Source organism: Aotus nancymaae, unplaced genomic scaffold (genome assembly GCF_030222135.1).
Source record: "Aotus nancymaae isolate 86718 unplaced genomic scaffold, 86718_ANA_hifiasm-v0.15.2.pri h1tg000030l, whole genome shotgun sequence".
Classification (NCBI taxonomy): domain Eukaryota; kingdom Metazoa; phylum Chordata; class Mammalia; order Primates; family Aotidae; genus Aotus; species Aotus nancymaae.
Window position 1 is genome coordinate 19,141,132 of NW_026988443.1, and position 26,862 is coordinate 19,167,993.

The 26,862-nt window shown below is 36.6% G+C and overlaps 2 long non-coding RNA genes across 4 annotated transcripts in view; one reads left to right on the forward strand and one right to left on the reverse strand.

Moving 5' to 3' along the window:
• Window positions 1–2,836, forward strand: part of LOC105724165 (uncharacterized) — an 85,787-nt gene extending 82,951 nt beyond the window's left edge. For all 3 annotated transcript variants that reach the window (XR_010344777.1, XR_010344775.1, XR_010344778.1), the window contains one exon: window positions 1,983–2,836. This is a non-coding gene — a long non-coding RNA (uncharacterized LOC105724165). The remainder of the gene's footprint in view (window positions 1–1,982) is intronic.
• On the reverse strand, window positions 687–25,985 carry LOC105724166 (uncharacterized). The gene is made up of 3 exons (XR_001108980.2): window positions 25,945–25,985; window positions 25,715–25,822; window positions 687–832 (listed from the first exon to the last, which is right to left on the reverse strand). It is a non-coding gene; the product is annotated as an uncharacterized LOC105724166 (long non-coding RNA).
• Between the last annotated feature and the right edge of the window lie 877 nt (window positions 25,986–26,862).

Below are 26,862 nucleotides of genomic sequence, written 5' to 3' on the forward strand. Positions count from 1 at the left end.
ATTAATTTTGCTCTGAGCTAAATTACAATGCCATATCTCCGTGTGCATGTATAAATATGCTATATATACATATTTATATATGAATATATCTGTGAATTATAAACACACATATACTTTGATAATACATGTTAATGAAAAAGTATATATTTTGGTTGTGTAGAAGTAGAAACACTAATTTAGATATAGTAACTATATAAACCACATCATGTTTTATTTTAGAATCAAACCTTTTAAATCTTCATTACATAAAGACTTTCAGTCAGGCACTGTGGTATGCACTTATGGTTCTAGCTATTTTGCAGGAGGCTTGAACCCAGGAGTTTGAATCTGCAGTGTGCTATGATCATGCCTGTGAATAGTCAATGCATTCCAGCCTGAGCAGCATAGCAAGATACTATCTCAAATGTGTGTGTGTGTGTGTGTGTGTGTATATATATATATACACATATATATATATAAAACCAGAATGTACCTGAAGAAGGTTTCGTATCCCTAGTTTTTCCAGATATGGTGTTAGAAATCCAAACATGGAATTATAAATGTTGTGTTGATGATTGAATGCTCACCTTTCCGATACATAAAAACATTTACTTCAACATCTTGCTAACTTAGTTTGCTGGGGCTGCCATAAGAGAATGCTACATACTGAATAGCTTAAACAACAGAAATTCATTTTCTCACATTTCTGGAGGCTGGAAGTCCAAGATCAAAGTGTTGGCAGGTTTGTTTTCTCCTGAGGCCTTGCCCCCTTGGCTTGCAGATGGTATGGCCACCTTCTTGCAGTGTCCCCAATAGTCTTTTCTCTGTGCTTCCCTGATACCTTTTCCTCTTCCTATAAGGATACCAGACATATTAGCTTAGGTCTTAACTAACCTGACCTCTGACCTCAACTTCCAAATATACAGTCACATTGGGAATTAGAGTTTTGACATATGAATTTTGGGGGAACACAATTCATTCCATAATGGCCATAAATTTCCCCAATCAGGAAATGATGAAAAAGAGAACTCTTCCTCCAGAGTTATACTTTAAGGAAACATCTTGGGCATAATTAGAAGTGAGACTTTTGGCAACAGGAAAGGCAATAGCATTGGAAACTGTGAAAGCTGTGGAGTGTTACCCTATTGTCCCCTTCAAAACTAGGGCGTTCATTCCTCCAGCTGCTGCAGAAACAGCTCAAGGTTGGGTTGCTTTCCAGAATTTCCCAAAGCTGAAATCGGTTTCCTTGTCTAATGCTAGATAGCAATACAAATTCAAAGTTGGACCAATATAGGCTTCCAAAGCCTAGCCCCTAAGCTTCTATATGAATGGGACAACTCAGAAGTGACATCCGAAGTCCAGACTTTCCTGTGCTGATGGCTAAATCCTTCATTGAGGCTGCAGTGCAGCCCATCTTCTACCTCTGCCCAATTCTGTTTTCCACCTTCTCTTTCACAGGGTAGAACAGAGAGAACTGAACACAAATCTGTCTCATTATTCTCAAGAACTCTAATTATATATATGCCAAACATTGAATGATAACCAAAACTAAAATAATCCATTTTAATGATATCAATCTTCAGAAATAGATGACATAATTTATATCCACGTTGATTATTCCTTAGTAATTTGTTTGGTATTACATTACACCATGATATAAGCACCATGAAGACAGGAATCTTATGAAATTAGTTCTTGGAAGCATTTGTAGCATCAAATAATATACCTGAAATATTGGGCAAACACAGAAAGTATGTAAAATTATAGCTTGTTGCATCTTCTCTAGAAAGCAGATAAAAATCTTGGTGTAGTTTTGCATGTATAATTATTGCCTATCCATCAAAGACTGGGTCAAAAGCTACTCCTTCATAATGTTTGCATTGATTTATCCCAGGTAAAAGAATCATTCCTCACTGAGTTCTCTGCTGCTCCTTTACAATGTCTATTACTTCCTACCATTTACTACAGTTATTTAACTCTCTTTGCTACATTTTTTTTATTAGACAGCAAACCAAGAAGTTGAATGAAAGAAATTGCATCCATTCTCCATGATGGCTGGAGAAGGTGTGGAAGAGGCAAGCCACATGTGTATGGAATCTTTTTGAAGCATAAACATTTGGATACATCTAAGATTTGGAACAATCTTCACCATGATCAGGCAATAGCTCATATTGCAGTATCCCCTACTTTGCCTAACAATGTAATGTGTTCACTTTGTTTTACAATTGATTTCTAATGAGTTTAAACTTATATATCTTCTTTGTGTCTTGAAGTAAATTTCAAATAATGGGATGTCAAGCATCAGAATAGAAGGGTAGAGGTATACATATATTCTGTTATATGTTGCAATTATCTCCCTGATATTGATGTAAGTAATCACTACCTACCTCTATTCTGACATTGCTATAAATCACAAACCCTGGCAAATTTTATAGCTGCCACATTTGTCTGCTCCTATACCCTTAAGTCTATTCAGTCCACCTATGCATGAAGTGGGAGGAAGAAAACCACCACAAACTGAACTTACATCTCCAGCTTGACATCAGGAAGTTCCAGATCACCTCGGTATATACTGAATAGGTTCATGCTCTCATCAAGTTCTGCTGCATAACAAATTCTTGAACTCTGAGAGTTCTCTCTCACTTCTAGAACTCATCTTGCTGTGGAGTGGCATGGAGAATTTAACCCCTGCATCTTAAACATGCTACTTTTCGTAGGACGTCGTTGGAGCTCATACTCTTTCTCTTCTTTTAGATATTTTAGTCAATGAACTGTCTTCAACAAATACGAATAATGGCTGTTTTTCAGATAGCTTCTTAATTTAGGTTCCCAGAAATAAAATAAATACTGAGATGGAGTTTGGTGTGTAAGTCTTTTTCTTTTCTCTTTTTTCTTCTTCTTCTTCTTTTTTTTTTTTTTTTGGTGAGTGCTGTCTTCAACATTGTCCTACACTGGGATGAAGTGTTTTTTATGCTCCTCCATGAAAAAGTTATTTGAGGCAGGCTGCCTCCAGGGGAGAGGATGTGATCTTGGCAAGACAACTGTCTTTATCTGAGGCAATTCTCCAAGATGCTTGACAACTGAGGTCTGTCTGTTGGCAGCATTCCCAGCAGCTGAGGAATAAGCCCTGTCTTAAAGCAAGATCTGGACAGTGTTGCATAGGTTCCTATATTTGATAAGGTCCAAGAACCTTCCAATAGGTGAAAATGTCTTAATAATCTAATTTTTAGAAATATAAGAAAAAATTCAGTGTGATGGTCTTCCTGTGATAATAATATAGTGTTTCTCAAAGTGTGATTTTGGAACACCACTATTATTAGGAATATGTTGGATACTGAATAACAATCTCTGGAAACAGATTCAAGGTTATTATATTAATTAATATCCCCCTAAAATCAGAGGCAACAGATCATAAGAGTCTGTGGAAAAGACAGCTATGTAAAGGGGAGGATTTTCCTGGTCTTAAGGCAAAGCCATCTTTACTGGTGTGTGTGTGGTGGGGGAGAGGTAGGTGTATCTGTGTTGAATGAATAAGTAATCATGTTGATAATGTGACACATATAGCAATTTAAGTGCAAATGGTATATGAAGGCCTATTTTAATAAAAACAATATTTTGAGGATTTAGGGTTTTTTTTTGTTAAAGTAGACTTTGAATGAGTGTTGAAAAATCTTTGAAAGAGGAGTAAATTCATTGAAATGCAAGACATTTAACCATTTCAAGTATCCATAAGCAACCTCAGATATCCAAAGTCATTTCGAAGCCTTGGAGAAATGAGAATTTGGTTAAAATATTTTGTTAGATGATGGCCAAAAATGAATCATTAGCTAGTGAAATCCATCTAGTAATAACCTGGGATCTACCAAAAAATACAGTTTTGTGCACAGGAACTGCAAGAGATGATATAAATGTTGGCCTTCAAGATAGCCATAATTTTTTTTTATTATCACAATGAATCAAATTCATTGTCATTAAAATCTCAGCTCTGTCAGCCCCTTGCCTTCCAGCTCAATGATGATGACTCAACATTTACATCTCCATCTGCAATATCTTGGCTAATCTCCAGATTTATTAATTCAAATGCCTGCTTGAAATCTCTGCTTAGATTTCATATAATTCCACCTGAGCATTGACAGAGCCAAAAGGAAAACTTTCATTGTGTACCCGCATCCTTCCAAATCTGTTTGTTCTCTGGCCTCCGCTATATCATTAAATAATGCCACAATATTAAAATTGTTCAACTGAAAACTTGGAAAACAACCTCAATCTATGATTCCTTCAGCACCTTCCTAAACCTTAATGCAGTATAATTGTCTTCAATTTGCCTCCTTTTCACTCTGCTCCCAACTCCAAGCCTATATTTTCTCCCTACAGCAGCCAGAGCCATCTTTTCATGTTATCATTAGGAAGGATTATTGCCCTTTTGAAATATCATCAAAATCTTTTCATAATACATTTATGACACCTACCCTGTACTACACTTCCCTACTTGGTATGACCCCTGCTCATTTTCCCGAATCTTTCATCATTCTTTTCCTTGATTATTCTTCAAAGCACAGTGACATTCCTATTGATTCTGGGAAAATAAAAGTGAATTCTTATCTTGGAAATTTTTTCTTGCTGCATTATTTTTCTGGAACGATCTGCCTCCAGATCTTCTCCAGGAGGGAGTCTGAATATTCCCACATGTACCCAAATATTATATTTCAGCCAGGCTTTTTCTTACAATCCAATATAAGCCACCACCTTGCCCATCTTCCCCTAACACATCACCTCTTATTTATTTCTTACATTTGTCACTATACTATTTATTAGTGCTTATTAATTTATTAATATTATTCTTAAGATAATTGAAACTCTACAGATAAAATATCTTGCTTGGTTTATTGGCTACCATGTTTTTAGCTTCAGTAACAATGCTTTGCATATTGCAAGCACTCAACAAATATTTCTGAATTAATTGATATCAATTATAACAGCAATTGCTAACTTTAGCACTTAATATGCACCAGTTTTAAGCAATTTAAAGGTGTTATTTCATTCCATACTTACATTGGCTTTATGAGACACCACTATACTAAAGAAAATTATAATTATTAAAAAAATTATTGTTTCATCCTGTAGAATTTACATTAATAAACTTATGAGTGGCTTTATCTGTTTATTATATAAGTATGGATATGAAAGTGTTCACAAATTTTTAATCAATTTCTACATAACTTCAAGGTGAAAAAGAATATACTAAAAGTAGTATATGTGAACTGGGGTATTTTTGTAAAACACTGTCTTTGTCCACTTTGTGTTGCTATAAATACACCAGAGACTGGGTAATTCAAACAAAAAGGAGCTTCAAGTAGCTCATGGTTCTTCAGGCTAAGAAGTTCAAAGACCTAACCCTGACTCCCAGCGAGGGCTTTCTTACTGTATTACAAGTGGAGATGGTGGAGAAGGATAAAAAGGAAGTGGACTCATGTAAAGATGGGAAAACATAAGTGGTGTCCTGGCTTTATGACAAACTCACTCTGGTGGAAACAAATCCATTTCCCCAAGAACAATCCAGCTTCACAGGAGGGAGAACTGACTAATTCCTGTTAGAACAGAACCAAGTCCTTCAGAGGCATCTGTACCCCTAACCAATTCCCTCCTAATGGGTCTCCCCACTCAACGTCACTGCATTAGGATCACAATTTAATATGAGTTTTGGTGGAGGCAAACAAATCATACCCAAACCATAGTAAACTCACATATTTTCCTTGGCAATGTTAAAAATCTACTTACTTAAAGCAGATAAACTAGTGTCTAGAAGTAGAATATCTTTTAGTTATACACAGATATTATGCTAATGGGGCTTATTCTTTTATTACTATAATGTATTGTGAAAATGTTCTCAAACTCTTTTGGAAAATAAAAATAACAATTCCTCATAGAACTTCAGAAAGCAATACTGCTGGAAAACAAAATAAAATATGTGATGGTGTTTTATTGATGGTAACAATATCATCTAATACTTGCTTGGCAAGATTAATATGTATCTAGGACTTGGAGCTATTAAAACTCATCAAAAGTATCTCATTAGACTTTAAAGTATTAAGGAAATAGAATTGTAATTATCTAAATAATCAAAACAAGTCTGCTTAAAATTTTATTCTCAGAGGTTTAGTAAAGAAGATATCATATGGCATTTTAAAATAAATATTCCTCATGACTATTCAAAGTAATCATGAGATGCTTCATCTTGGCCACATAGAGAAGTATGAGGTATGAGTTACTGCCTCTGAATTGTCCTGAGATGGCAAGACTTTCAAGGTGAGGATATCTAATAAACTCCCTGAGTGTTAGCTAATTAGCATCATGCTATCCTTCCAAATAAGTTGAATATGATGTGCAAGTTATGGATTTGGGAGTATGGGAAGGAGAACTTAAGAATATTTTGGAATCATCTGACTTAAAAACTATAATTTAAGATTTTTTTTGTCGTTGTTGTTGTTTTTCGAGTAGAGGCAATAAATTTAGCTTCACAACCAATAGAGTCTGAGATTATTGTCAGGGAGGTTATTACCAGGTTCTGATCTGGACACTTTCTAACTTTATTTCTTTTTCTTTATAGTATTTACTATTGAACAATATGTATAACATAAATTAACTGGGCATGTTGGCGGGTGCCTGTAGTCCCAGCTACTCATGGAGGCTGAGGCAGGAGCATCTCTTGAACCCGAGAGGCAGTGGTTGCCGTGAGATGAGATTGAGCCACTGCACTCTGGCCTGGGCTACAGAGCGAGGCTCCATCTTGGAAAAAAAAAGTACCTATTAATTATAAAGAAAACTAAATGCTTACTACATACCTCATTCTCTCAGTCATTCTGTTTGATAGATGTTATGATCAATAATCTTTCATATAGAAAATAGAGACTCAGATAATTAAGTAATTTCTCAAATAGGTTAAAAAAAAACTGAAGTTCAAATTCAGGTGCAGTGTTGATTAGAAAAAAATCTATGATCCTTAGCTTGTTCTCTACCCCTTTTCTTCCATTTTCTTTTATAAAGGTTCAATGCAAGAGTATACAGTGATCACCACCACGCCAGAGCCCACAGAAGATAGCAAAGAAAAAAGAATACATACTTGGATCTAATTCATACTTTTGTTCTGATAATTAAATGTGATTTTTAAAAAATGCTAAGCACATTGACTGGGTTATAGTAATGTTTACCAAATCATGTCGTTTAGTTTTTCTCCTTCTCCTATTTGATGATGATGGTGATGATAATGATAATGATGACTCTATTTCTGTCTTCAGAAACTTAAATCTAATGAAAGCAACAAATATAAAGACAAATAAAATTATTAAAAGAAAGAAATTCGGTAGGTGATAGAGGTGTTGTGAGTACAGGAGATGAGTCTTAGAGTATTTGGTTTAAGAGATATCTTAAATTTCGAGTATGATTTAGCTTAGTAGAGAAGAAGGAAGTCTCAACATTAAAACTTTCTTAAACAGAGATGTGAAAGAAACTCTTTCAGTCCCAAATCAACTTAAGGCTGAGTAGACGGTGGTAGAAGATCCTCTCTGGGAGATTCTGACTCCTTCTTTTCAATGCAGACCATCAAAGCTCCTGAGGTTTATAAAACTCCCTGCCGAATCCCACTCCATTTCAGAAGTGTCAAATTTCCCTACAAGAGAGGAATAAAAAGGAACACCTCTGTGGTGTCACATATATTCATCTCTCTCAACATACTCTTTAGAGTTAAAATGTTCTGCCTCGGATCCAACAGAGAGGACTGTGGTAGGGCTTTCTAGAAGCAATGGCTCTGTGAATACCTGTTCTGGCTCTGAGAACTTCCTCTATGAAACTTTCTGGCATTAAATTGACTGATTTTAGTCATTCCTATTCCTGCCCTGCCAAACCATGGTGACTTGCAATGATTTTTTTTTATTATTTTTTCTAGTCACTGATTAGTTTAGCTAGGATGAATCTGATTTTTGCTTAGTTCTGTGCAGATTTCCTCCTGTGAACTGCTTCTGGTCTGCTGGGTCCCTGCCAAAGACACTTCCTCACCTGGAATCTTGTTTAGCGTTTCAGGCAGCAAGTTGGCAGCTGAGATGTTTGTAGTCATAGTAACTCCAGGGGAAGATTAGGGATGCACCCACATGAAGATGTTTAGCTGTGTGAATGTGAAGCTGGCCTTTCTCAATTCTTCCTTCTATCCATTCATTCACTGATTCATCTTCCACACACCTTCATTGAGAATCTCCTACATTTCCTACCTTGCATTTGATACAGGAAATGCAGACTTGAACATTACTTAGATGCTGCCTTTAAAAGGACCATTTATCATTTGATCCGTGAAAAAAAACTTTTAGGACTTATATATACCAACCCTTCTCTGAATTATTTAAATGTAGGGAACAGATGAATAGGACACAGTGCTTATCTGTATAGTATGTGTCATCTAGAAGAATCCAGAGGAAAAAAAGAGCAACCACTATGCATAGGGCTCAGTACCATATACTTTATTTGAATCTAGTAAAATACACGACATAAAAGTAAACTTCACTGCAAGTGTCACATAACTTAATAGCAGTGGATCTCAGGGACTATTTGGCTCTACCTGGGTACATTTAGTAGTGTCTAGAGACACGTTTTAATGTCAGACCTGAGGGGTGTTACCAGCACTGAGTAGGTTAAAGACAGCAGTGCTGCTAAAGGCCCTACAGTCTACAGGACAGCCCTTCACAACAGATAGCTATCCAGCCCCATGTGTGAATACTGCCCGAACTAAGCTTCACTCTACAGACATATGCAGATGACTACGAGTGAAAAAAAAGACTTTTCAAGAAGAAGACATTTCAATTGGCAATTGTGGGCTTTGCTATAAATTACTATGATTTCTTATGACCCTGAAACCTTACAGATTAAACACCAAGTGACAGAAAATCCTTTTTGGTTTCTTTACACCAAAATTACTGGGGAATATTTTTTCCATGTAATTTTGTTAGATATTCCCAACTACTCTGTCATGGATATGAAACAAATAACAAATAATATTTTCCTGTGCAAATTAAAACCCACAGCGATTGTGTTTTGTTTTATATATCCCTCTTAGTCCTAAGTCACCACTGTTAGTAAATGACATTGCTCATCAAGTCTGATAATTGCCAAAAATAAACCAGCCTACTCCAGCAATGAAGAGACAGGAAATATAGCAGAAATTCTCTGCAAGTTATAATGATAATGTTTTGTTGGACCAAAAGTTGTACTTTTGGGTGATTGTCAGGTGCCTTCGATTTTTTTTTTAAAGCTCATTAGAGACCTTCTATAGTTTTACAATGCCCTAGTTAAATAATCTGACAATACCATGCTGTTTTGGCTACTGTAGCCTTGTAGTATAGTTTGAAGTCAGGTAGCATGATGCCTCCAGCTTTGTTCTTTTGCTTAGGACTGTCTTGCCTCTACAGGCTCATTTTTGGTTTCAGATGAAATTTAAACTAGTATTTTTTTTTCTAATTCAGTATTTTATTCTCTTTGTATAAATTGTAAATGGAAGATCACTCATGATTTGGCTCTGTTTGTCTATTATTGGTGTATAGGTATGCTTATGATTTTTGCACATTGATTTTGTATCCTTAGACTTTGCTGGAGTTGCTTATCAACTTAAGGAGATTTTGGGCTGAGAGGATGGGGTTTTCTAAATATATAATCCAAAACTAATATATAGACCAATGGAACAGAACAGAGGCCTCAGAAATAATGCCACCCATCTACAACCATCTGATCTTTGACAAACCTGACAAAAACAAGCAATGGGGAACGGATTTCCTATTTAATAAATGGTGTTGGAAAAACTGGCTAGCCATGTGCAGAAAACTGAAACTGTACCCCTTCCTTACACCTTATACAAAAATTAACTCAATATGGATTAAAGATGTAAATGTAAGACCTAAAACCATAAAAACCCTAAAAGAAAATCTAGGCAATACCATTCAGGACATAGGCATGGGCAATGACTTCATGACTACAACACCAAAAGCAATGGCAACAGAAACCAAAATAGACAAATGGGATCTAACTAAACTTAAGAGCTTCTGCATAGCAAAGGAAACTATCAGCAGAGTGAACAGACAGCCAACAGAAGGGAAGAAAATTATTGCAATCCATTCATCTGACAAAGGGCTAATATCCAGAATCTACTTAGAACGTAAACAAATTTATAAGAAGAAAACAAACAATGCCATCAAAAAGTGGGCAAAGGATATGAACAGACACTTCTCAAAAGAAGACATTTATGGGGCCAACAAACATGAAAAAAAGCTCATCATCATTGGTCATTAGAGAAATGCAAATCAAAACCACAACGAGATACTATCTCATGCCAATTAGAATGGCAATCATTAAAAAGTCAGGAAATGACAGATGCTGGAGAGGATTTGGAGAAATAGGAACACTTTTACACTGTTGGTGGGAGTGTAAGTTAGCTCCACCATTGTGGAAGACAGTGTGTCAATTCCTCAATAATCTTGAACCAGAAATACCATTTGACCCAGAAATCCTATTACTGGGTATATACCCAAAAGATCATAAATCATTCTACTGTACAAACAAATGCACACGTATGTTTATTGCAGCACTATTCCCAATAGCAAAGACTTGGAACCAACACAAATGTCCATCAATGATAAACTGGATAAAGAAAATGTGGCACATATACATTATGGAATACTATGCAGTCACAAAAAAGATGAGTTCATGTCCTTTGCAGGGACATGCATGAAGCTGGAAACCATCATTCTCAACAAACTGACACAGGAACAGAAAACCAAACACCACATGTTCTCACTCATAAGTGAGAGTTGAACAATGAGAACACATGGACACAGGGAGGGGAATATCACATACTGGGGCCTGTGGGTGGGTGGGAGACAAGGGGAGGGATAGCATTAGGAAAATTATCTAATGTAGATGATGGGTTGATGGGTGCAGCAAACCACCATGACATATGTATACCTATGTAACAAACTTGCATGTTCTGCACATGTATCTTAGAACTTAAAGTAAAATAAAATAATAATCTGACAAACAACATGATTTTGAGTAAGGACCATTAATGATCACTAATTAAACCCTTGAGAAGAGCATTGATTTGAGGAACTCCCCCCAAAACTGCCAAGAAAACATAGAATTGTGCAGAGATCACATTTGGCAAGAAACAGAATAAGCAATGTAGTTAAGCTTCATTAGTTATTTCTCTAATGGACTTCCCACCTGCAGGCAATGCCAGAGTTAATCAGGTAGATAACTCTTCAGATACCTGCATCACCTATTGGTTTAGTTGAGGCTTACCATTTGCCTACTTGACCATCTGTAGCTCTTCCCTTTCAAAATGAATCACCAATGTCTGCTTATTCTACTATCTATACATTTCTCTAATCTATTTCTAATCTCTGCTGTCCAGTGCACAGCTGGTTTAGGATACTAACTACCATTTTTTTTATAGTCTGTTCCTGTGTTACATCTAAATTATTCAGCTAACATATTTATCTAAAATCACAAACGTAAATGCATTTATTTTGAAAGAAATAATCAGGAATAAAAAAACTACCTCAGGACAGAAATAGAAGATAACCTTAAAGCAATTACAATAAAAAACAAAAGGAGTCGTTTAATGCTATCTGAAAGCCACTATCTGGAGGTCACCTCTAACTGCTGAGGGGGATTAGCAAATTTTAGAGAGATGTTAACAGCCATGATCAAACTGTGACCCTCTCTTCCATGTAATCAAGACAGAAATAGCACTGATAAAAGAACCTCATCATGTGAACGGTGCTAATTTTAACTTACTTTGCACCCCATAACTCATTCCATGCCTCACCAGTGGTATGGATCCCTCACTTTGAGAAACACTGATTCAGGCTTGTCATCTTAGCTTGGACCATGACAAGGCATTTAAATTGGCCTCTGTCTCATGCCCTCCCAGTGTCCACCAGACTAGGCTCCCATGTGACTTGAAAAAGTAGTTTTTATTTTTTCTTTAAAAACTTTCTGACTTAAAACCATATAGTGGTTTCATTGTATGGTATGTGTCTCCAATAACAGTTACTACAATATTACAAGAAACAGAACTTAAAAAAAAATTTTTTTAAATTCTGAAAGTTGTGATTTGAGTTACCAAAAGACAATCATGAGAAGATTGAAAGGCGTAGATGTAGTTTATTTTTTTCATTTTAGTCAATAATAACTAATATTTATAATATCAAATTACTCCACATACTTAAAAGACCAACAGTGTCAGGAACTATTCTAAGTAGTTGTATATATTAACAAATGAAACAGATCAGAAAACTGGAGTACAGTGAAGTGCCCCGTCCGACATTTCAAACCCTATTAGTGGCAGAGACAATGCATCACTCAAATTGAATACAGGTGGTCTGACTTCCGAGTCAATGTTTTCAGCCATCTTTTGTGTTATACAAAAGTCAATGTTTTCAGCCATCTTTTGTATTATATCTCATTAGAATTTTTGGTTACATACACATTTAATAGGTTTGCATCCTTTCAGCTTGTTTAGATGAAATGAGGGACACTGATATGAAACACCAATTTTATGCAAACTACAAGCACCCAGTTTTCTTCAGTTTGGTTATCAGTGGGCCTGAATTCCTCTGTGTGTGTGTGTGTTTGTGTGAGCGTGCGTGCGCACGTGCGTGTCTTTGTCAAAACAAGAAGGAAAGACAAGAAGGGAAGAATAGAGAGTAGCTTTGCTAAATTATATCAAAACAGCATATTAAGAGGTAGATTGTAAGATCATTTTTACACATTGGACATTAATTCTGTAGAATACCATTGGATTTTGAAACTCTTTTTGTAGATTCTTTAAAACGATCTTTTGCAGCTTGTGCTAAGCATAAAAAAAGGATTATGCATTTTTAGGCCTGTCTTGCAAAGAGTTTATGATATCAACAGTTCCTATTTCCCATTTTCAGGGCAGAAGTAAATCTAGATTCCTTTTGCAAGACACAGCTTGTCACAAATGCTAGACTAAACATTCAGAAATAAAGGTGAGCTCCAGAGAGAGCACAGAGCTTCTAAAGGCCAATTTGTACACCCTGTCTTGAGAGCTATTTCCTGACAGACAACAAAAGATGCTGTTCTCGAAAGAAGAAGAAGAGTTTATTTATTTGGGCTGTCTGCAGTAAGTTTGTTTGATGTTACTTTGACTCTTGATCTTTGTTGGAGGAAACGTAGAGGAGAAAGAGACACAGAAAAAAAAAAGTCTATTAAACTGGTAAAGTTCTGGTTCTAATTTTGGAATAAAGAGTTCTTTAACCCAGCTGGAAATACAGATCTACCTTGGTTTGTCTTTCTCTGGCTTCCACAGCTCTTTGCTGTGGGCTGTACTCCAGCTCTCCCTGCTGGCTCAGAACCACTTGGTCTTTGGGATGATGCTGGCAAGGGGAGGAAGATATTCAATACTTTCAACTTATTCTCACCCCTTTTATGAATATACAGGGAATTAAGATTAAGTTGCTACCTCCTATGTGGAATCTGGAGAGTCAGCTTTGATTATTAGACGCTGGCTCATCAGAATGGACTGTTGAGTACAGGGTCATTTTGAGTCTCTAAACTCTTTCTTATTCCATAGTCTTAGCCTAGTTAGTAGCACTCTTCTCAATTCTTTACCCCTTCTCCCTTCTCTCTCCTTCCCCCTTTCTGATCCTCTCTCTTGTGCATTCATTTAACAAACATTTCTTACAGGTTTTCTACTATTATCTATGGGAATTATAAAGAAATTTCACAGGTATATTAAAAGACAATTCCCTTATAAAGATGGCATAATATATAGGAAACTATATGTAATACCAGTTATTGGTTGGCTATTGGGATATCTTTGGAAGATACCTAGGACTTCTGCAGAACTGGAATTAGAACTGGATTGTCTGGGCCACAGAAAGCCCAGACAATCCTATATCTTGATTCTTCTCTTCTCTGCTTACCTCTAAATCTGTGCTATGTTCCCCTTTAAACAAACTGCTTTTCTTCGTGGCTTCATGTTCATGGCACATATTTTCTAGGTTAAATTTCCTCAATTATGCAAGTAAAACCAAACTAATTTATAGGCTCCCAGTCATAATTCCAAATTTCCCAGAAAGACAGTCTGATTGGCTCAGCTTACTTGAGATGTAATGCCAATGTTTAAGTGATTTCTTGAAGAAGAGCTTCTCTCTCTTTGCAACCATAATCACTTGCTCTGTCTGGTAGGGAAGTCCTCTCCTCTACTTTTGTAGTTTTGTCTTGAAGCTTCACATAATCATTATCATCATCATCATCGCCCTGATTACCTAATAGAGTCATGTTATGGCACCCTCTGGACTTGATTTCTCTCTCTGGGTGCCAACAGAGTACTTTAACATATAATAAATGTTCAATAAAATTTAGTGACAGTATAGTAGTGATGATGATGGTGAGCAGCAAGAAAAGAAAAAAAATAATTCCAGGCCAAATTGAAGTTAATTGAGTCAAATTTATCTCAATTAATTAATTGGATTAATAAGTCTGCTTAGGCCAAATTTATGTCCCCACATGGTAGCTATATAGGTAAATAAATATGCAGAGATAGTCTTACAACAATGCATGATATGTAAGCAATCAGTAAATGACAGTTAATACTATTTCTCTTTTATATAAAGTAGCTTGAGGTGTGAAAAAAACCTGTGTGTGTGCTTCTCTGTGTGTGTGTTTGTGTAAATGTATCTTTTAGCAAAATCCTTTCATTAAAAAAAAATTCCTAGGTCATTTTCCACAATCTTAATTATCCATTTTGGAATATGTCTTATTTTTTATGAATTGGTGTTTTGGGGTACACACAGTTCAACATGGATTTTTGAAAATTATTTAATATTGTTAGTTGGTGCTGCTGGATGGGATAAGGACAAAAGGATGTCTTTATGGAAAATGTTTTTTATTGTAAGAAAAAAAGAGTTCTGGAAGTCCTAGACTAGACAGAGCAATTACACACATGCAGGCACACACGCAGACACACACACACACACACACACACACACAGAGAGAGAGAGAGAGAGAGAGAAATGAAGGGCATCCAAATTGGAAAGGAAAGTGAAATTATCCTTAGTGGCGGATAATATGATTTTATATTTAGAAAAACCTATAAGAGTCTACCAAAAAACTATTAGAACTGATAAACAAATTCAGTAAAATTGTGGATATAAAATTAAAGTACAAAATCAGTAGCATTTTTACATGCCAAGAGCAAACAATCTGAAAAAGAAACTAGGAAGGCAATCCCATCTACAATCTCTACAAATAAAATAAAATTCCTAGAATTAAATTTACCCAAAGATGTTAAACATCTCTAAATTTAAAACTGCAAATGTTAATGAAAGAAATTGGAGGGGGCACAAGAAATTGAAAAATGTCCCATATTTATGGATAGGAAGAATTAGTATTGTTAAAATGTCAATATTACCCACCCCAAAAATCTACAGAATCAATGCAATACCTATCAAAATAACACAGATATTTGAATCACAAAGGACCCAGAAAAGCTCAAGCAATTCTGAGCAAAATGGACAAAGCTGAAGATACCACATTACCTGATCTCAAATTATAGTACAAAGCTATAGTTAACAAGACAACATGATACTGGCATAATAACCATACATATAGGCTAATGGAAGAGAATAGAAAACCCTGAAATAAATCCAGGTTATTTGCAGCGAATTCATTTTCAACAAAGGTGCCAAGAACATACACTGAGGAAAGGACAGTCTCTTCAAAAAATGATGCTAAGAAAACTGGATATCCATATGCAAAAAATGAAACTATATTTCTATCTCTCACCATATAAGAAATCAAACTGAAATAGATTAAAGACATGACGTAAATCTAAGATCTGAAACTATAAAAGTTCTAGAAGAAAACATTGGAGAAACACTTCAGGTTGTTTGTCTGGGCAAAGATTTCTTAAATAAGACTTCAAAAGCACAGGCAACCAAAGTAAAAACAGAATCACATCAAGCTAAAAAGCTTCGGCACAGCAGAGGAAACAATCAACAAAGTGAAGAAGTAACCCACAAAATGGGAAAAAATATTTGCAAACTACCCATCTGGCAAGGGATTAATAACCAGAATATATAAGGAGCTCAAACACTGCAATAGGAAAAAATAATCAGATTAAAAATGGGCAAAAGATCTGAAGAGACATTTCTCAAAAATAAAGACACACAAATGGCCAGTAAATACATGAAAAAATGACCAACATTGCTAATCATCAGGAAAATGCAAATCAAATAACAGTGAGATACCATTCCAGCTGAGTTATAATGACTTTTATTGAAAAGGTAGACAATAACAGATGCTGGTGAAGATGTGGAGAAAGGGGAACCCCATACACTGTTGGTGGCAATGTAAATTATTACAGCTACTATGGAGAAGAATATGAAGGTTCTTCAAAGAACTAAAAATAGAACTACTATGTGATCCAGCAATCCCACAGCTGGGCATATTTCCAAAAGAAAGGAAATCAGTATATTGAAGAGATATCTGCACTACCATGTTTGTTGCAGCACTATTTATAATAACCAAAGATACAGAATCAACCTTAGTCCATTAGCAGATTAATGGATAAAACAAATGTGTCATATATAAACAGTAAAATATTATTTAGCCACAAAAGAATTAAATTCTATCATTTGCAACCACATAGATGGACTAGAAGACATTATGTTAAGTGAAATAAGCCAGGCCCAGAAAGAAAAGAATATTACCTGAAAGAATTTGATCAATGAGTACAAAAATAATTTGACGGAATAAATAAGATGTAGTGTTTGATGATTAGTTAATAATAAGTGTAGAATAGGATGATTAGTTAATAATAATTTGTTGTATATTTTAAAATAATTGAAACAGTATAATTGAAGTGTTCCTATCACAAAGAAATGATAAAGTTTTGAGGTGATCCAAATTTTGAGGGTATCCCAAATACCCTGATTTGATCATTACAATTTGTATGCTTCTATCGAAATATCACAGATGCTCCAGAAATATGTACAACTACTATGTATTCTTAATATTAAAAAATAAAAATAAACAAAAATGAGAAAACAAAACAAAAATCTTAAGTGATTACTTAGATTTGCCTTGTCTCTCTTACCCAAACATATTGTGTACTTTTCTGTACCACTGCTTTACAAGAGCTGTTGTCTATCCTGATGTATCTGGGTGGGTATCAAATTCTCCTATAATGTTTAAAACTTAGAATATTTACTATAGCCTTTGTGAATATGTCCCCATTTCTCACCTACTTGACCCTCAATATGTCTTCTTTAGGTATGCACAACACAAGATAATCTTTGCCTTGTGAAAGGCCTTGAGCAATATAGTTTTGATCTGCTATTTGGTATTTGAGTTTCTGCCTTTGTGTATTAAGAAGTCCGCTATGTACCTGTAGTACCCTGCTAGGCACACGGGAAACAGTGATGAACAAAACAGACATCCAGATGCTTCTAGAACATATAGGTTAAGGATCAATATGAACCATAAACCATAAATCAAAAAAAAAAAAAAAACCAAATCATTAACTGATTTTTTAAGAGTAAATACCAGGAAGGTGAAGCTCAAGAAAAGTTATAATATCATACACAAGGATGCAAAACTTAGCTTTGCCAGTCAAAAAAAAGTTATCCCTGTGGAAACGGTGTTTAAGCTGAGACCTCAAGGATGAGTACAAGTTATCCAGTTATTGAAAAAGCAGACAAACAATTTGAGAAGGGGGGAAAGAAAAAGCAAATATGCTAACTCTCCTTCATACATGCATTTATCTATTCAACAAGCATTAATTGAGTGCCCACTTGATGCTGAGTGCTGTTGGAGATCGAGGAAACTCAGAAGAGAACAAGTTGGGAAACTTTAACTTGTTTGAACTGAAATTCCGGTGACGAAGGCAGAGAGCACAAGTTGTTTGGGAACTTAAATTCTAGTGGGGAAGACAAACACATGAGAAAGTGATGCTGTTTCAAGCTCTGACCTGTGTAATGAACGAAATCTACGGTCAGGCATGGTGGCTCATGCCTGTAATCCCAGCACTTCGGGAGGCCGAAGCAAGTGGATCACTTGAGGTCGGGAGCTTGAAATTAGCCTGGCCAACATGGTGAAAACCTAGCTCTACTAAAAATGCAAAAAGTAGCCGGGAGTGGTACCAGTAATTCCATCCACTTGGGAGGCTGAGACAGAAGAATCGCTTGAACCCCGGAAGCAGAGGTTGCAGTGACTGAGATTGCACCACTGCATTCCAGCCTGGGCGACAGCAAGACTCCATCTCAAAAAAAATAATTACACACACACACACACATTATATATATATATGTGTGTGTGTATATATACACATCATATATATACACACATATATATATATACACACATCATATATATATACATCATATATATACACATCATATATATACATCATATATATATATATATATATATTAGGGCTATGTGATAAGTAATGTCGAGAGAGAAGGAGGCAGCCATATATAATAGGTGGGTCTGGGAAAACCTATCAGAGGAGTTAAGTTTCAGTGGGTGAAAATGCAGTATGCATGGGGTTCAGTATAGTCGAAGGGAAGAAAGTCAGGGGCAGAGATGTGCATAATTTGTCTGGAAAAGTATGTGAGACCAGATCCTGCAGGAATCTGTGAATTTTGAGTATTTTCCCAAGGGCAATGTGCAGCTATTAAAAGGTATTAAACAGAGGCATCACATGGTCTTATTTGCATTTTGTAAAATGAGTAAAAACATCCTCTTGTGGAGCACGGATGGCTGTTAAAATCTCTCCTGAGATGCTAATAGGCATATAAACACTCGACACTGACTGTCTGTACTACTAAAGCTGACATGCATGCAACCAGGTGACTCATTCATCCCACTCCTAGGTACATTACGCAACATAAATGCATGAGTATTTGCGCCAAAACAGATGTGCAGCATTTGATATTTGAAACATTTGAATATGATAGCAAAACTGTTTGTAGTACCTCCAACCTAAAACCAAACCAAATGTTCATCAAAAGTAGATTAAATAAATAATTATGTCATATTCATATAATGGAATATTTTGTAGCAATAAGAATAAACAAATTATTGCTACACACAACATTGAGGATCAGGACAAGCAAGACATTGAACGAAGGAGCTACATGTCCAAGAGTATTGTGTGATTTCATTTATATAAATTTTCAACTCAGGCCTTTAGTGTTTGAATTCAGAATCTGGTTGTCTTTGAGGAGGAGAATGGGAATACCTTGGAGGTGGCTTTGGGGTACTGCTGATGTTCCATTTCTTGATCCAGGGAGAAGTGGGCTACATGGGAATTTACATTACTATGAGTCACTGAGTTGCACAATTGTGATTTTTGCCCTTTTGTTGTGTATTTTATAATTCAAATAAAATTATAACGAAACCAAGACACCCCCCCCCAAAAAAAATGTTAAGAATGATGGCCATAGGCCAGGCAAGAATTGATCATATCCCAGACCGGAAGGTATAAGAATTAATAAGTAGATTAAAGTGATACTATATGGACATTAAGATGCTCAATGATTGATCACTGAGGCATCAGGAGGAATCCAATAATTCTTAGAATTTTGTGTAAACTTACTCTCTCTCTCTCTTTTGTAAACTTCTTAAAGGTGTGTCTGTATCTCGTTCCTATTATCCCCACAGCCAAGCACTACAATGGGTGTGAAATAAATGTTCAACAAATGTTGAATTAATAAATAAACACCACACTTGCTGACGAAGCTGGAGGCTCTCATTTGATAGCAGAGGATAAAGAGAAGAAGAAAAGCAGGTCAGTAAGCTGTAGCGCTCTCAACTGTTACTTCATAGAAAAGGAAATAAATTTAGAGTTGTTTGGAACAGTGGTGTTGATGTTTTCTTAGGTCTCATGGACACAGCAATGAGTCCTGACATGGGGTGGGAGACCATCTATTTACAATCGGCACTCATCATAAGCCTTTTAAAGTTTTCTGCGGAAAGCCGAGATGAAGTAAAAATAGCACCATATTATTCTAAGTCTGACTGATGGGAACAGTTGCATAAAGGTTTCTTGTTAAGCGCATCAAATGTTACCCTTTGTGTGACTTTGGTTTAACTTGCTAGTCTGATTAAATTCCATTCACCAGCAGAGGAAGCGATTGGTATTTGTATGTCTGAAGCTGATCTGAGTCTGGTTGTCCTAGACAATGTGGATATTTCTGGAGAGAGAGGGTGAGAAAAGTCAGGGTTTATCCACTTCGTTTATAAATGGTCACCAAGAACAAACAGATATTGTGTAACCACATGGAGTGCAGTCAGGTTTAGTAGATCTGCCTGCATCTGAGCTGTTTCACATTAGCTTTTTTTTCTTTGCTGGATTTATAAAGCTTTTCACAGTCATGTGCCAAAGCATTTTTTTTTTCTTTATGGTAAGTGGATTTTTTCCTACAGTATATTAGATACTTAACCACTTTCTTAAAATGGGCATATTTAGAAAAAACTGTTTCTTTTTTTTTTTTTAAAAAAAAGAGGTTTGTGACTATAAACAACAATTTCACAGTCTGGAACCATGGCTGGGCCAAAGGATTTTGAGTGAGGCTGGCTAAGTTTTCACATCTCTGCACTTACTCTTGTAACAGACATGTAACGTGAGTGAAGGTATTTGGATTATGGGCCTGGTTCCTTTACTGTAAAATCGTGAGCATACTATATACCTAAACGTTTTATCAGTATTTCAACCTCGAAATAATGTATATTTAATGCCTAAAATGATTCCTGGCATACGGAGACATGAACACATATACTACTGACATTCTCTTTGTCTCTATTCTGATGCTGAATTACAGTTCATCTTTATGAGCAGTTTTGTTTTATCTTATACCAGGAGCCCTAATTTATTTAACAATGAGATAATTATATTTCAATTTAAATTTTTGCTTCCATTTACTTTCTCACCATCAACCATCAGTATTATTACTGTGTGTTAGTGGGTGTTGGTATTCCCATTTATTCCTTCATCTGCTGTGAAATCAGATATCTGCATTCACAGAAAGGAAGAGCAGAGTCTGAGTTCAGGCCTAAGGGGGCCTTCATGGGTGAGTCCTTGGGCTCTTAACATAGCCCTTGTACATCTTTCTTGGCTGCTCAGGGTTCAACTCTTTATCCTTGAGGATTCTTGTTGGATAAGTGAGATCTTGCTGATAAGTGTTGGAAACTCCTCAAAAACTCATACTTGTGTGCATGAAGGATAGAAGCCCATTATAAAGGTGAATAGAAATGAAGCTCAAATATCCTCAAAATATGACTATAATGCATTTTGTGAGGACAGACATTCTGCTACGCTCATTTGAAAAAGGCACCAATATTTGGCCGGGCACGGTGGCTCATGCCTGTAATCCCAGCATTTTGGGAGGCTGAGGCAGGCGGATCATGTTTGTTGGTCAGGAGTTTGAGACCAGCCTAACCAACATGGTGAAATCCCGTCTCTATTAAAAATACAAAAATTAGCTGGGCATGGTGGCACACGCCTATAATCCCAGCTACTCAGGAGACTGAGGCACGAGAATCACTTCAACCCGGGAGGCGGAAGTTGCAGTGAGCCAAGATTGCGCCACTGCACTCCAGCCTGGGCAACAGAGTGAGACTCCATCTCAAAAAGAGAAAAGAAAAAGGCACCAATGTTAAGAATAACTACATATTCCTACTTTAATAAAAAGACAAGTCACTGAAACCAGTTTTACCAATAGGGAAAAATTAATATACTTTGAAAGGATCAGAGCAGAGCAAGGGTAGAAAAAGAGCAGATTTATAAGTTGGGCGTGGTGACAAGTGCCTATAATCCCAGCTACTCCAGAGGCTGCAAAGGGAGAATCGCTTGAGCCCAGGAGTTCAAGATCAGACTGGGAAACATAGTGAGACTCTGTCTCAAACACAGCACACACACATACACACAGGACTGGGAAACATAGTGAGATTCTGTCTCAAACACACACACACACACGACTGGGAAACATAGTGAGATTCTGTCTCAAACACAACACACACACAGACACACACACACAGACACACACACACATACATACATCAAACCCAGTTCATCAGATTTTACCCTGTATCTGAGGTAGTAGGTCTGGAAGAAACTGGAATGATAATCTGAAATGCAGATAATCTCACCAGGTAATGCCAGTGCTTCTGGTTGTGGGGCTACGCTTTGAGAACTGGTTTGGATACTGGCTATTCAGAGTGGTTCAGCATGGTGCACAGACCAGTAGCACTGATGAGAACTGCAACCAGTGTTATGCATGCAGCCTCAGACACCCTCTCAGACCTACTGGATCAGAACTTGTGGGCACAGTAAAACCTAAGACTTAATAGTTTTTGTTTGTTTTAAAGCAGATCTGAAAGCAAATAGGCAAATGGTCAGCCCACTGATGGAAGAAAATCAGCTGCAATCAAGGGTTAACATTTGGGCAGATTCATACTGAAATGGAGTATAAATAATTCTGCATGTCAGGGAATTAAAATGGCACAGGGTAAGGGGAGTTGTCACAATAATGTCTCACAAATGGAGAAATACAGTTGTCTAGGATGTCTGACTGTGTACAAGTTACTTTTCATCCTCCAGATGTGAACAGAGCTCAAAGAGTATATCCGTGACCTTCCTTTCTTCTATAAATTACTGACGCTAGTACCTCCCTGTCTGTGGATGCACTGAGAGATAACAATGCATGCTGATCTATGGCCTCTTTCCTTCAGATTCTCAATCTTCAGTGCATGGATGAAGCCACCAATCTGGCCAAGCACCCAGGAAAAGCAATTACTTCATTTATGACACATTTAAATTTGTTGAATAAACAATTTTGTGTCTTCTAAGAGGCCTATTGCACTTGAGCCTGAGAAGTACTTATTAATAATTTTTCATTTAGTATTTACTCAAAGCACTCTAAATCAGCATTTCTAAATAAAGCTGAGTCCAAAGGGCAGAGGGCTGGTAGGCAGATGATGAGGAAAGCTGACTCTCAACATTCCTTTAGAAAGTTGAGGTTTATAGAGGGTTGGTTTTGGCAACTCCACCGGAAACTTATGTTTGGATAGCCGTCTAATTCTAAACCAGTTCTGACTTTGCCCAGAATTTGGGTATGAGACAATAAATTAGCCTGATATTGTTGGAAAGAAATCTACTCAGGTTAAGAGTCAGAAAACAAACTTGCTTTTATTAGCTCTGTGACCTTGAATATAGCATTTAACATTGCTGAGGCTTAGACGGTAGGGCAGTACGGGTGGGAGGTGAGGGGACATTTACTGAGAGCAAAGACAAAAGGCTCCTACAACAACAGATATGAGCCCTGCTTACTGTGTCTCCGTGCACTCAAAGACACATGCAAGAGACACAGGGATGTGCATTAAAATGCAGAGTTTGCTGCAGGCAGTTATCAAATCAACTTGATCATATCAGCCATGTTTCTAAACTTACCTGTCTTGATTCTTCTTCAGGAACAACTTTAAGCTGGTAAGCAGATCTTACAGTATAGTAGTTAATATTTGGTGTCTGACAGATATAGGCACAAATCTCAGGTCCACAACTATGTGAACATAGGTAAGTTGCAAAACATTGTATAGTCATTGTTTCCACATCTATAAAATGGAAAAAAATAATGGCTTCTACCTCAATGCTGTATATGCTGAATGAGAGGGGAAAATGTACAAAATCTCTTAGCATAACAGAGTACAGAACCTAACACAAACTTAGCCTCAATCAAGTCTATATATTTTCACCACTGTGAATTGTGGATTATTTACTTACATTTTAATCAAAGTGGTTATTTCCATCTATTTCATGATCTTTGTCCTTCTAGGTATCTCCCATGTGATACTTTCACCTGGACTGCATTTCTGGCTATTTAATGATTCCTAAGTCCTATGCATGAAATATGACCAATCCTTTATCCCACCCTCTCTTAAGTTCAATTCCCATTCAGGTCCTAACCACATTCATCTTTTTTCCAGGTATATTAAGTCGAGTTCCTTAGAAGTAGGTACCAGGAAAAGGATCAATGTATACAAATAAATCAAGAATCATTTTCTTAAAAATGGTAAGAGATAGGGAATGGGGGAAGAAAAGAAGGCCACACAAGAGTGTGATATCAAACAAAGTGTCAGGGAGGTAGATGTTGGCTCAGTCCCACAGTGATCTCTGGAGACAGCAGAGATGATACACAAATTTGCAGGTAAACTAGCTCCCTAAAAATAATGGAATTATCCCAAACAGATGGCAAGAAAACTGGCTATATCCATCACTTGTTGTTTGAGAGCTGCCCCAGAAATTTGAAGGTCTCCATGTATTAAGGCAAGTTAGCTACTGATAGCCTGAGGGAAGGCTGCCTACTAAGAAGCACACGTGCCAGCTGTTGTGAGTAAAGGTATACATGGAACGGACACATGAAAACGGTGTAAAAGGAATCATGGGAACATAGGCAGAGCCTGACAGCATCTGTCATCACAATAATGCTAGTATTAATGTAACCAGAAAAAGAGTCTTGATGCAGTTCCCAGGAGCATGTTCTTGCAGAAAGGAATTCAAGGTGAGTCGTAGAAAGAAGAGAGAGCTCATAGAAAGCTACTCTATTACAGAGTAAAGCATACTCAGAAAGCAAGAAGAGGAATGCTTCACAGTGAAAAGAAATAGTTTCTTGAAAGCTACTTCATTACTGGGTAGAGTGTCCTCAGAAAGCAAGTGGAGGAACTCACTATCTTTGTTTGAAGTTTTTCTTATATAGGAGTCTTATCTATGTAAAGAATAAACTAAGCTGTACCTACATGTGGGTGGGCTGATAGCAGGACATAATTTATTATTTTATTGATTTAAAGAAAACTATCTGTGACATGTTAGTGTGTAAGTACATTTAATTATAACTATAATTACCTTGAAAGCATATATTGTTATGGGTATTGGGACATTTGGGCTTCTGTTTTTGTAGGAGTTTATCCTTACAGACATTACCAAGCTGATTCCTTAGGTAAAAATATCTTAGGACTATGGGTCATGATTAGCAAAGACTGTGCCTTGCCAGTTTTAAGATGATTTGATTTTAAAACGGCCTTCCTAGGCTCCTGCTTTCCTAACATTAATATCCCAGCAAAAAGTTTCTATGAACATAGTAGTATACCCTTTATACTTTCACCTTCATTTCATTTAGCTGGGTAAGGATTATTAGTTCCATTGATAAATGGTTTAGGTTAATATCATTTGACATACACTCATATGTACACATACATAGACATAAATACCTTCAAATTTCAGTTTAATAATTTATTCCATGATATTTGGCTTTACCGTTAAAGTAGGTCATTTAGTTAATGAATTAATGGTAGTTACACAAATTTGTGCTATAGTGATTTACATAAAAAGGGGAGCAGTCTTTGACAGAATGTATTTTTATTTTAAGTATTTAAATCCCTTTTGAGTTAAGACAGTTTCAGTCATCAAAAGTTTGCATGTATAAATTGCACGGAAAAATCCCAAAAGAGTGCAAAGAGAACACTTTTCTCTCATCTGGGCTACAAGAGGCACACTTTTCTGAGATTGACTCATGATAGTTGTTATAATGGTGTATATTAAAACTCTTTCTCAATAATATCAGAGCTAATATTAATTTTCAATTACCCATGTAAAGAGCTGAATAAAGAATACCTGGATTTCTGCCATGTATTCCACACTCCAGTTTCTGCTGATCAGTTGAACCTCTCATAATAAGTTATGGATCAAAGTTGGACCTCAGACTTCCACACTTATCAGTTCCTAGAATGAGAAAAGAGTTAAGAAACATCTAAATTCCTCATGTCTATTGATTCTGACATGCACATAAAGCAAACTGTAGTAATTAGGGTCATACAAAGTTCCTATAGCCATCAGTGCATCACCTTTCCTCATGGGAAAAAAGAACCAGGCACTGGATCTTCTTCTTGACTCCTGGAACCCCAGGCTGCCTTTCTTTTTATATGAGTTAAGATGTGTTGGTTGCCTGGATACGGCTGAGCTTGTGAAAAAAAATGTCACTGAGCTGCTGTCATGATGGCCGTTTTATTACCATGATTTATAAATGGATTATCTGTGAAAATAGCTCTGGTTTTAATCATGCCCCCTGCAGGAAATGGCCTGTTCTTATTGGTTTGTTTCAATGACAGGTCCAGATATCCTGATATTTTATAACAGTTGGCAGATGCTTTACTGCAAATGATATCCATCCTCCAGAAAGAATTAGTTAACTTCTAATAGCATTAACCTCAGGAAGTGTATCCTGCCCACCCCCTCAATCTTATTTCAGATTCCTTCATCTGGGGCATCAAACTCCCCTTAGATTTCAATCCTGCTTTCTTGTAGCCCTGTTCTAAGGAGGAAGCAATCAGCAACAACAAATTGCTTCCACAATGTTCCACATATGGGAATCAGTCTTTGATGTTTCACAACAAATGGATTTCAAATAGTGAATGGGAGAAGATGCACAGTTTCCTCTGTTTTGTGGTTCCACAGGAGGAAGCCGATGCTTCCCTGGAGTGCCTGGAATCAATCCTATCATCATCATCATCACCATCATCATCAATTTATTGAGTCTTTATCCCAATCTGATAGCTTTACCTGTATTGTTCCTCACTTTCAAAACGAAGCAGATAGTATTCAAAACAGGAATGATCCCTGTCACTCCCCGTCACACAAGGTTAATTTAAGTGACATAGTTAAGTTGGTAGCAATGGGATTCCACCCTGGTGTCTAGGATACAAATCTTCACTGCATTGCTTCCTCAAGTTTGTAGGAATGAGATTCCACCCTCGTGTCTAGGA